The sequence below is a fragment of the Ursus arctos genome, unplaced genomic scaffold, assembly GCF_023065955.2.
Source record: "Ursus arctos isolate Adak ecotype North America unplaced genomic scaffold, UrsArc2.0 scaffold_16, whole genome shotgun sequence".
Classification (NCBI taxonomy): Eukaryota; Metazoa; Chordata; class Mammalia; order Carnivora; family Ursidae; genus Ursus; species Ursus arctos.
This window is the reverse complement of record NW_026622830.1, coordinates 62,266,289-62,277,557: the sequence shown is the minus strand read 5'-3', so window position 1 is coordinate 62,277,557 and position 11,269 is coordinate 62,266,289.

Here is an 11,269-nt window from a genome sequence, read left to right as displayed (position 1 = left end):
TGGATCTCTACTTCAATGTTCATTACCTGGATCCATTTGGCTAATAGGTTCCCTGTGGATGGGCTTGCTTCCAAGCACATACATGGAGGATGCAAAGGTGGGTGGGCTTGGTGCGGGACAGGAAGAAGACCAAAAACAGACAAGGGTCCGACCTCTCCCCTGATCCAGGAACTGCTACAGGAGAGGGTATGGGAGGTAGAATCCATGCGAAACTCCAAGGTCACCAGCTGAACACAGGAGGCATAGGTCAAGGGATCTGGAGATGCAGGGGTTGAAGGCTGCTCTGAGCTACCTCTGGGAGGAAGGGAGGGAAGGAATGAGAAGGAGACACTGCCTGCCCCTGGCCCATGCCAGCTGCCCACCGCTCCGACACGCATCCGTCTACACAGCTGACACACAGCCTGGGCTCAGGATGGGCTGGCTCGGGTCCCTCAATCCTCAGTGGGACAGCTGGCCCCAGGGCTCAGAGACAGGCTGAGGGAGATGAGAGGGAAAGCTGCCCCACCCAGGTCATCCCCTCCTTGAGCAGACAGCCCTTCGGAACTGCTAAAAAAAAAAACAAAAAAAAACCCACTAACGGCGTTGAAAGACATGCCATGGATGAACTAAGGCATAGAGATATGTAAAATAACATTCACTTTTAAGTTCAGAGCTGTCATCTCAGGAAGTGGGGAGAGCTTCCCTGAAGAAGACTGAGGGGAGGGCAGGCCATGCTGAAAAGGGAGACATGGCTCTCCTGATTGGGGACCTGCAGCCCCCTTCCAGGGCAGGACATCATCCTCGCATCACATGAGATCCATGGAAGTGTTCCATCAGGGCCAGATGTTTGTCTCGAGAAGGCTACCCTGGCATCGGACTGCACAGGGCACCAGGGACGAGGGCCAGATGGAGGACGGACAATACCCCGGAGGCCATGGGGCAAGAGCAGAGGCACACGACCTTGAAGATGATGATGAAAAGCAGGAGGTGGCAGCATGGAGCCGGCCCAAAAGTGCCATGGGAGCAGTGCCCACAGCTACACTGACTGGGGGCCTTCTGTGCCAGGTGTGGCTGACTTCAGTGGGCTCCAGACTAGTCCTGACCACAAGTCTAGGAAGTGTGCACCACCCCCGGCCTCCTCTCCCCTTGCAGCTGCTAGGAATCACGGTCACAGACCCTGGTCAGCTTTCGTGGAAACCAAGCAGTGGCTCCCCCGCATGCTGCACCTCTGGTGGTGGTCCAGTGCGACCCTCGTGCCTGGCCAGACACTGATGTCTACCTGTCTCCACACAAATCCACAGACAGGAGGGTGTCCCTGAATTCCACAGCACCTGATGAAACAGATCCACGGAACCCAACACCCAGTGGGTCACTCGGGACCTCACCTATGAGGTCATGGAGCTCACCATACCCTATTTCCGTCACTTCCCACAGAAAGCCTGGTTCTGATCCCCCACAATACCATACATCCTGGTTGCTGACCTGGGGTCATGCCATGAACCCACATGGCACCTTTCTTTTAGAGAAGCCTATGCCTACACCTCCTAGAAAATATTTCTAGTGAAGTACAAGCCCATCAGGACTACGGTGTGAACGGTAGCACACAGCCTGCATGGTAGTAGTCAGTAATTCTAACAAGGGTTAACCCCACCCCCCGTCTCACAAAACCGTCCTCCGTCCCCACGGAACTCATGGTCTGCCCTCAGAAAACCCTCCAGGAAACAAACCTTTCATCTGAATGCTCTCTTCACCTTCTGCTACAAATCTTGTCCAACCACAATGATATGAAACTAGAAATCAGTCTCAAGAAAAAAATGGGACAGTCAAAAACAGGGGGAGATTGGGGGGCCTGGGTGGCTCAGTCATTAAGGATCTGCCTTCAGCTCAGGTCGTGATCCCAGGAGCCTGGGATCTAGCCCCGAATCAGGCTCCTTGCTCAGTGGGAAGCCCGCTTCTCCCTCTCCCACCCCCCTGCTTGCGTTCCCTCTCTCGCTGTCTCACTCTCTGCCAGATACTTAAATAATCTTAAAAAAATATGTGGAGATTTAACAACATGCTACTGAACAACCAACAGTCAAAGAAGAAATCAAAAAAAATTTAGAAGTACCTTGACACTGATGAAAAAGACAACCTACAAAAACTTAATGGGATGCAGCAAAAGTAGCTCTACGGGGGGGGGGGGGGGACGTTCATAGAAATTCAAGTCTTCATCAATCCATGAGAATGCTCTCCAATAAACAACCTGATTTCTGTGGTAAAGAAGTAGAAAAAAAAAACAGCAAACAAAGCCCCAAATTAGTACAAATAAGGAAATAACAAAAAGGAATGCATAAATAAATCCAACAGAGACTAAAAAGACAAAACACACACACACACACACACACACACACACACACACACACACAATGAAAATGAGAGCTGCCTTTTTTGGAAAGATAAACAAAACTGACAAACTTAGCTAGACTCACCAAGAAAGACAGAGGACTCGAATGCAATCAGGAAAGAAAGATAATGGATTCCTGTCTCATATCAAAATCAAAAGAACTCTTCAACCTTGGACACAACAACTTCTTGCAAGCCACGTCTCTAAAGGCAAAGGAAATAAAAGCAAAAATGAACTATTGGCACTTCATCAAGATAAAAAGTTTCTGCACGGCAAAGCAAATGATCAACAAAACAAAAAGGCAACCTATGGAATCGAAGAAGATATCTGCAAATGATATTACAGATAAAGGGCTGGTATCCAAGATCTATAAAGAACTCCTCAAACTCGACACCCAAAAAATGGGCAGAAGACACAAAGAGATACTTGTCCAGAGAAGACATACAAATGGCCAACAGACACATGAAAAAATGCTCCACATCACTTGCCATCAGGCAAATACAAATCAAAACTGCAATGAGATACCACCTTACACCAGTTAGAATGGTTAAAATTAACAAGGCAGGGGGCACCTGGGTGGCACAGCGGTTAAGCGTCTGCCTTCGGCTCAGGGCGTGATCCCGGCATTATGGGATGGAGCCCCACATCAGGCTCCTCCGCTATGAGCCTGCTTCTTCCTCTCCCACTCCCCCTGCTTGTGTTCCCTCTCTCGCTGGCTGTCTCTATCTCTGTGGAATAAATAAATAAAATCTTGAGAAGAAATTAACAAGACAGGAAATAAAAAAAGTCAGAGAGGATGTGGAGAAAGGGGAGCCCTCTAACACTACTCGTGAGAATTCAAGCTGGTACAGCCACTTTTGGAAACAATATGGAGATTCCTCAAGACGTTGAACACAGAGCTATCCTACGACCCACCAATTGCACTACTGGGTATTTACCCCATAGACACAGAGTAATGAAAAGAAGGGGCACCTGTATCCCAATGTTCATAGCAGCAATGTCCCTAATAGCCAAACTGTGGAAGGAGCCAAGATGTCCTTCAGCAGATGAATGGACAAAGAAGATGTGGTTCATCTATACAATGGAATATTACTCAGTCATCAGAAAGGATGAATACCCACCATTTGCACCAACGTGGATGGACCAGGAGGGGATTATGCTAAGTGAAATTAAGTCAAGCAGAGAAAGACAATTATCATATCGTTTCACTCCTATGTGGTATGGAAGGAATAGCATGGAGGACATTAGGAGAAGGAAGGGAAAAGTGAAGGTGGGGAATGAGAGGGGGAGATGAACCATGAGAGACTATTGACACTGGGAAACAAACTGAAGGTTGCAGAAAGGGAGGGGTAGGGGAATGGGTTATCCTGGTGATGGGTATTAAGGAGGGCACGTGTCATAATGAGCACTAGGTGTTATATGCAAACAATGAATCCTGGAACACTACATCAAAAACAAATGAAGTACTGTAGGGTGACTAACATAATTTTAAAAAAAGAGAAAGATATGAAATCCATACAGGAAAACGGTCACTATTTGCAAATGACATGAAATCCCAAAAGATTCCACAAAAAAAAAAAAACAAAAAACTGTTAGAATAAACAAATTCAAGAAAGCTGCAGGATATAAAGTCAATATACAGAGACCTGTTGTCTTTATTTTTTTTCAGATTTTATTTATTTATTTGACAGGAAGAGAAAAAGCACGAGCCGGGGGAGTGTCAGAAAGACGGAGAAGCAGACCCTCGCTAAGCGGGGAGCCCAACACGGGGCTCGATCCCAGAACTCTGACCTGAGCAGAAGGCAGACGCTTCACCTATGGAGCCACCCAGATGACCCAACTTCTTGCATTTCTGTATACTGATGACACACTTTCGCAAAGAGAAATTAAAAAAGCAATGCCATTTACAATTGCATCAAAAAAAAAAAATCTAGGAATAAAAGTAACCAACAATGAGAAAGACATAGTACACTCAACACATGGCAGAAAAGAAATGAAAAACATGTGTGTCGAGGGGGGCAGAATGTATGGGTCAAAGATTTGGAAGGCAACACAAACAAATGGAAGCATACGCCATGCTCCTTAACTGGAAGAGTTAATTATGTGAACATGTCCATCGTACCCAAAGCAATCGACAGATGTGATGAAATCCCCATCTGAATTCCAGTGGCATTATTCGAGGAAATAGAAAACAGTCCTCAAACTTGTATGGAATCACAAAAGACCCCAAATACCCAAAGCAACCTGGAGAAAGAAAGGTGCAGTCAACACACTCCTGGATTTCAAGCTAGATTACAAAGCTGTTGTCATCAAAACAGGATGGTGCTGGCAGAAACACAGACACCAGGTCAGTGGAACAGAACAGAAAGCTCAGAAACTTACCCACACGTAGATGACCCTAACTTACGACACAGCAGCAGAAGATATGCCATGAGGGAAGGCCTGTCTCTTCAGTGAGCGGTAACAGGCAAACTGGACACTAAATGCAGAAGAATATAACTGGGTCACTTTCTTACACCACACACAAAATTTTTAATGGGTGAATGATTTGAACATAAGACCCGAATCCATAAACCTCCAAGAAGACACAGGTACTAAGTCTCTCGACATTGGTTTTGGCAAAGAGTCTTCGGATCGGACACCAAATGCAAAGGCAACAAAAGCAAAAATAAACAAGTGGAACAACATCAAACTGAAATCTTCCACACGGCAAAAGAAACCATCAAAAACTTAAAAGAGGCCTTCTCTTTCTGGGACCTGTAAGGAAACTGGAAATGTTCTTTGACCCCTTCCTGATTGGTGCTCTGCGTATCTGACCCAGATGACCTCACTGGAAACTCTCACTGATAACAGCATTACTATTTCCATTTAATGGAAGAATACCAGCATTCAATCCCAGGAATCCAGAGTCAGCATCCTGCTTCCTCAGCAAACCTCCCGTGGCATTGGGAACACCTGGGTCACATGCCTACCTCCACTAATCAATGGGATGATGATTAGTTTTGGTCACATGGATGTGCCAGATCCCAGAGCAGACGAGTCTGGGCATAGCTTGAAAATTGGAAAAGAAAAGACACCGAATAACAAAGGACCATTAAGTTGGAAGGAAATGAACCTCCAAGAAGGCTTCTAGGATTTATTAAAAATCTGAACCTATATTCTCATCCACTCTGAGGAATTGCAGAACAAAAGTTGCAGTTCTAATTTATACCTAGCAAGACCGAGCACACAAAAGGGAACAGCTCATCCAAACTCAGGTTTTAGAAGTTCTGAGAGGTCAAAGATGGCGAAGGAGTAGGAGACACCTTTTTCAGCCGGTCCCCAAGTCGAGTTGGATAGGTACTAGACCAGCCTAAACAACCACGAAACCAGCCTGAGACACAGGAAGATGCATCTGGATCTCTACAAATGAACATCTCCGGCGCTGAGTATTGAGGTACGAAGCGGGGAGCCATGAAACTGTGCACAGATATCGGAAGATAAACGGAAGGGGGAGGGAGCCGCCGTATTCGGGCGCCGGGCGGACGGCACCCGCAAAACAGTAGACTGAGACCGTGAGCCGGGTGCGCGCGCCACCAGGCATCTCACGGAACACCGGAATCCCCGTGCGCTCGCTGGAACCAGACTGAGACCAGGAGCTTCCGGAGCGCGCGTGGGGCGGCTGGCGGCTTGCGACGTTAGAAACACAAAGGACAGAGACACGCCGGCCCTGGAAGTGAGGGCTGGGACGCCGGGTGTGGGGCGCACATCCCAGGACTCTGCAGGGTTGAGCAGCACCAACAGTAACAGAGTTAAAGTGGCCAGAACATTAGTAGAGAACGGGCCGCAATCCCTCTGTTCTGTGACAGAGGCTGAAATTAGGCCGGCTGCTCTGACTCTCAGAAGAGGCATAGCAAACCGCCAGGGAAAGCCGCCAGAGAACAAAAGCCTGGAAATACCGGCTCAGAGAGTGCCCATCCCCATCCCCCCTCGCAGAGGACACGGAGACTCTACCCAAACAGGGTTGCCTGAGTCTCGGTGCGGCAGGCCCCTCCCCCAGACCACAGAAGGCAGGCTGAAAAATCAAGAAGCCCACAACCCGGGCGCCTGGGTGGCGCAATCATTCAGCGCCTGTCTTTGGCTTAGGGCGTGATCGCAGCGTTCCGGAAAGGAGTCCCTCATCGGGCTCCTCTGCTGGGAGCCTGCTTCTTCCTCTCCCATTCCCCTGCTTCTGTTCCCTCTCTTGCTGGTTGGCTGCCACATAAATAAATAAATAAAATCTTTAAAGAAGAAGCCCACATCTCTAAGATCCCTATAAAACAAGGGGCACGGCCTGGGACCCAGTCAATAATTTGGGCTCTGGACAACCCCGCAACCTCTCCTCATTAAAATGACAAGAAGGAGAAGCCCCCCCCCAGCAATGAAAAGACAATGAGTCTGTGGCCTCTGCCACAGAAATAATGGATATGGATATAACCTAATTATCAGAAATGGAATTCAGAGTAAGGATGGTCAAAATGATGAGTAGAATTGAAAAAACTATTAACAAAAAGGTTACTGAGAATATAGAATCCCTAAGGACAGAAATGAGAGCAAATCTGGCAGAAATTAAAAATTCCATGAGCCAAATGCAGGCAAAACTAGACGCTCTGACGGCCAGGGTCACAGAAGCAGAGGAACGGGTTAGTGAATTGGAGGATGGGTTAATAGAGGAAAAAAACAAAATAGAAGCTTCTCTTAAAAAAATCTAAGCCCACGAATGTAGGTTATGGGAGATTACTGACTCAATGAAACGATCCAATGTTAGAATCATCGGCATCCCCGAGGGGGTGGAGAAAAACAGAGGTCTAGAAGAGATATTTGAACAAATTGTAGCTGAAAACTTCCCTAATCTAGCGAGGGAAACAAACATTTGTGTCCAAGAGGCAGAGAGGACCCCTCCCAAGCTCAACCACGACAAACCTACGCCACGTCACGTCATAGTGCATTTCGCAAATATTAGATCCAAGGATACAGTATTGAAAGCGGCCAGGGCAAAGAAATTTCTCACGTACCAAGGCAAAGGCATCAAAATTACGTCAGACCTGTCTACACAGACCTGGAATGAGAGAAAGGGTTGGGGGAGCATATTTAAACTCTTTCAGAGAAAAACATGCAGCCAAGGATCCTTTATCCAGCAAGGCTGTCATTCAGAATTGATGGAGAAATAAAGACATTTCAGAATCGCCATCACTAACCAATTTTGTAACCATGAAACCAGCCCTACAGGAGATATTACGGGGGGTTCTATAAAAGTAAAAAGGCCCCAAGAGTGATACAGAACAGAAAGTCACAGCCAATACAAACAAAGACTTTACTGGCAACATGGCATCATTAAAATCATATCTCTCAGTACTCAGTCTTAATGTTAATGGCTTAAATTCTCCCTTACAACACCACAGGGTTGCAGATTGGATAAAAAGAAATGACCCATCCATTTGCTGTCTACAAGAGACTCATTTCGAACCCAAAGATGCATTCAGACTGAGAGTAAGGGGATGGAGTACCATCTTTCACGCAAATGGACCTCAAAAGAAAGCTGGGGTAGCAATTCTCATATCAGATAAATTGGATTTTAAACTACAGACTATAGTTAGAGACGCAGAAGGGCACTATATTATTCTTAAAGGAAGTATTCAACAAGTGGATATGACAATTATAAATATATATGCCCCCAACAGGGGAGCAGCAAGATACACAAGCCAACTCTTAACAAAATAAAGAGACATATAAATAAAAATACATTAATAGTAGGGGACCTCAACACTCCACTATCAGAAATAGAACACCCTGGCAAAAACTAAGCAAAGAATCAAAGGCTTTGAATGCCATACTCGACGAGTTGGACCCCATAGATATATAGAGAACACTACACCCCAGAATCAAAGCATACTCATTCTATTCTAATGCCCATGGAACATTCTCAAGAATAGACCATGTTCTGGGACACAAAACAGGCCTCAACCGATACCAAAAGATTGAAATTATCCCCTGCATATTCTCAGACCACAACGCTCTGAAATTGGAACTCAACCACAAGGAAAAATTTGGGAGAAACTCAAACACTTGGAGACTAAGAACCATCCTGCTCAGGAATGACTCGATAAACCAGGAAATCAAAAATCAAACAATTTATGGAGACCAATGAGAATGAAAATACAACAGTCCAAAACCTATGGGATACTGCAAAGGCAGTCCTAATGGGGAAATACATAGCCATCCAAGCCTCACTCAAAAGAATAGAAAAATCTAAAATGCAGTTTTTATATTCTCACCTCAAGAAGCTGGAACAGCAACAGAGGGACAGGCCTAATCCACGCACGAGGAAGCAGTTGACCAAAATTAGAGCTGAAATCAATCAAGCAGAAACCAGAAGTACAGTAGAGCAGATCAACAGGACTAGAAGCTGGTTCTTTGAGAGAATCAATAAAATTGACAGACCACTGGCAACACTTATCCAAAAGAAAAGAGAAAGGACCCAGATTATTAAAATTATGAATGAAAAAGGAGAGGTCACGACGAACACCATTGAAATTGGAAGGATTATTAGAAATTTTTATCAACAGCTATATGCCAATAAACTAAGCAATCCGGAAGAGATGGAATCCTTCCTGGAAACCTATAAACTACCAAGATTGAAACAGGAAGAAATTGATTTCTTAAACAGGCCAATTAATGATGAAGAAATTGAGTCAGTGATAAACAACCTTCCAAATAACAGAACTCCAGGCCCGGACGGTTTTCCTGGGGAATTCTACCAAACTTTCAAAGAAGAAATAATACCTATTCTCCTAAAGCTATTTCAAAAAATAGAAACAGAAGGAGAGCTACCAAACTCATTCTATGAGGCCAATATTACCTTGATCCCCAAACCAGGCAAAGACCCCCTCAAAAAGGAGAATTACAGACCGATTTCCCTAATGAATATGGACGCCAAAATCCTCAACAAGATACTTGCTAATAGAATCCAACAGTTCATTAAAAGGATTATCCATCACGATCAAGTGGGATTCATACCTGGGATGCAAGCGTTGTTCAATATTCCAAATCCATCAGCGTGATACATCATATCAACAAGAAAAGACTCAGGAACCATATGATCCTCTCAATCGATGCTGAAAAAGTATTTGACAAAATACAGCATCCTTTCCTGATTAAAACCCTTCAGAGTGTAGGAATAGAGGGTACATTTCTCAATCTCATAAAAGCCATCTATGAAAAGCCTACTGCAAATATTATTCTCAATGGGGAAAAGCTGAAAGCCTTCCCTTTAAGATCAGGAACTCGACAAGGATGCCCACTCTCGCCACTATTATTCAACATAGTACTAGAAGTCCTTGCAACAGCAATCAGACGACAAAAAGGGATCAAAGGTATTCAAATCAGCAAAGAAGAAGTCAAAATGTCTCTCTTCACAGCTGACATGTTATTCTATGTGGAAAACCCCAAAGAAGCCGCTCCCAAACCATTAGAAGTTATAGAGTAATTCAGAAACCTGGCGGGATACAAAATCAATGCTCAGAAATCAGTTGCATTTCTGTACACGAATAGCGAGAACGAAGAAAGAGAAATTAGGGAATCCATCCCATTTACAATAGCACTAAAAACCATACGTTACCTTGGAATTAACTTAACCAGAGACGTAAAGGACCTTTATTCTAGAAACTATAAATCCCTCTTGAAAGACATTGAGGAAGACATAAAAAGATGGAAAGATATTCCGTGCTCATGGATTGGAAGAATTAACATAGTTAAAATGCCCATGCTACCCAGAGCAATCTACTCTTTCAATGCTATCCCAATCAAAATACCGAGGACATTTTTCAAAGAACTGGAACAAATAGTCCTTAAATTTGTATGGAACCAGAAAAGGCCCCGAATCTCCAAGGAACTGTTGAAAAGGAAAAACAAAGCTGGGGGCATCACAATGCCGGATTTCGAGCTGTACTACAAAGCTGTGATCACAAAGATAGCATGGTACTGGCACAAAAACAGACACATAGACCAATGGAACAGAATAGAGAGCCCAGAAATGGACCCTCGGCTCTTTGGGCAACTAATATTTGATAAAGCAGGAAAAAACATCCGGTGGGAAAAAGACAGTCTCTTCAATAAATGGTGCTGGGAAAATTGGACAGCTACATGCAAAAGAATGAAACTTGACCACTCTCTCACACCATACACAAAAATAAACTCCAAATGGATGAAAGACCTCGATGTGAGACAGGAATCCATCAAAATTCTAGAGGAGAACATAGGCAGCAACCTCTACGACATCGGCCAAAGCAACCTTTTTCATGATACATCCCCAAAGGCAAGAGAAACAAAAGATAAAATGAATTCATGGGACTTCATCAAGATTAAAAGTTTCTGGGGCGCCTGGGTGGCATAGCGGTTAAGCGTCTGCCTTCAGCTCAGGGCGTGATCCCGGCGTTATGGGATTGAGCCCCACATCAGGCTCCTCTGCTATGAGCCTGCTTCTTCCTCTCCCACTCCCCCTGCTTGTGTTCCCTCTCTCGCTGGCTGTCTCTATCTCTGTCGAATAAATAAATAAAATCTTGAAAAAAAAATTAAAAGTTTCTGCACAGCCAAGGAAACAGTCAGAAAAACTAAGAGGCAGCCCACGGAATGGGAGAAGATATTTGCAAATGACACTACAGATAAAGGACTGGCATCCAAGATCTACAAAGAACTTCTCAAACTCAATACACGAGAAACAAATAAATCAAAAAATGGGCAGAAGATATGAACAGACACTTTTTCAATGAAGACATACAAATGGCTAACAGACACATGAAAAAATGTTCAAAATCATTAGCCATCAAGGAAATTCAAATCAAAACCACACTGAGATACCACCTTATGCCAGTTAGAATGGCAAAAATAGAC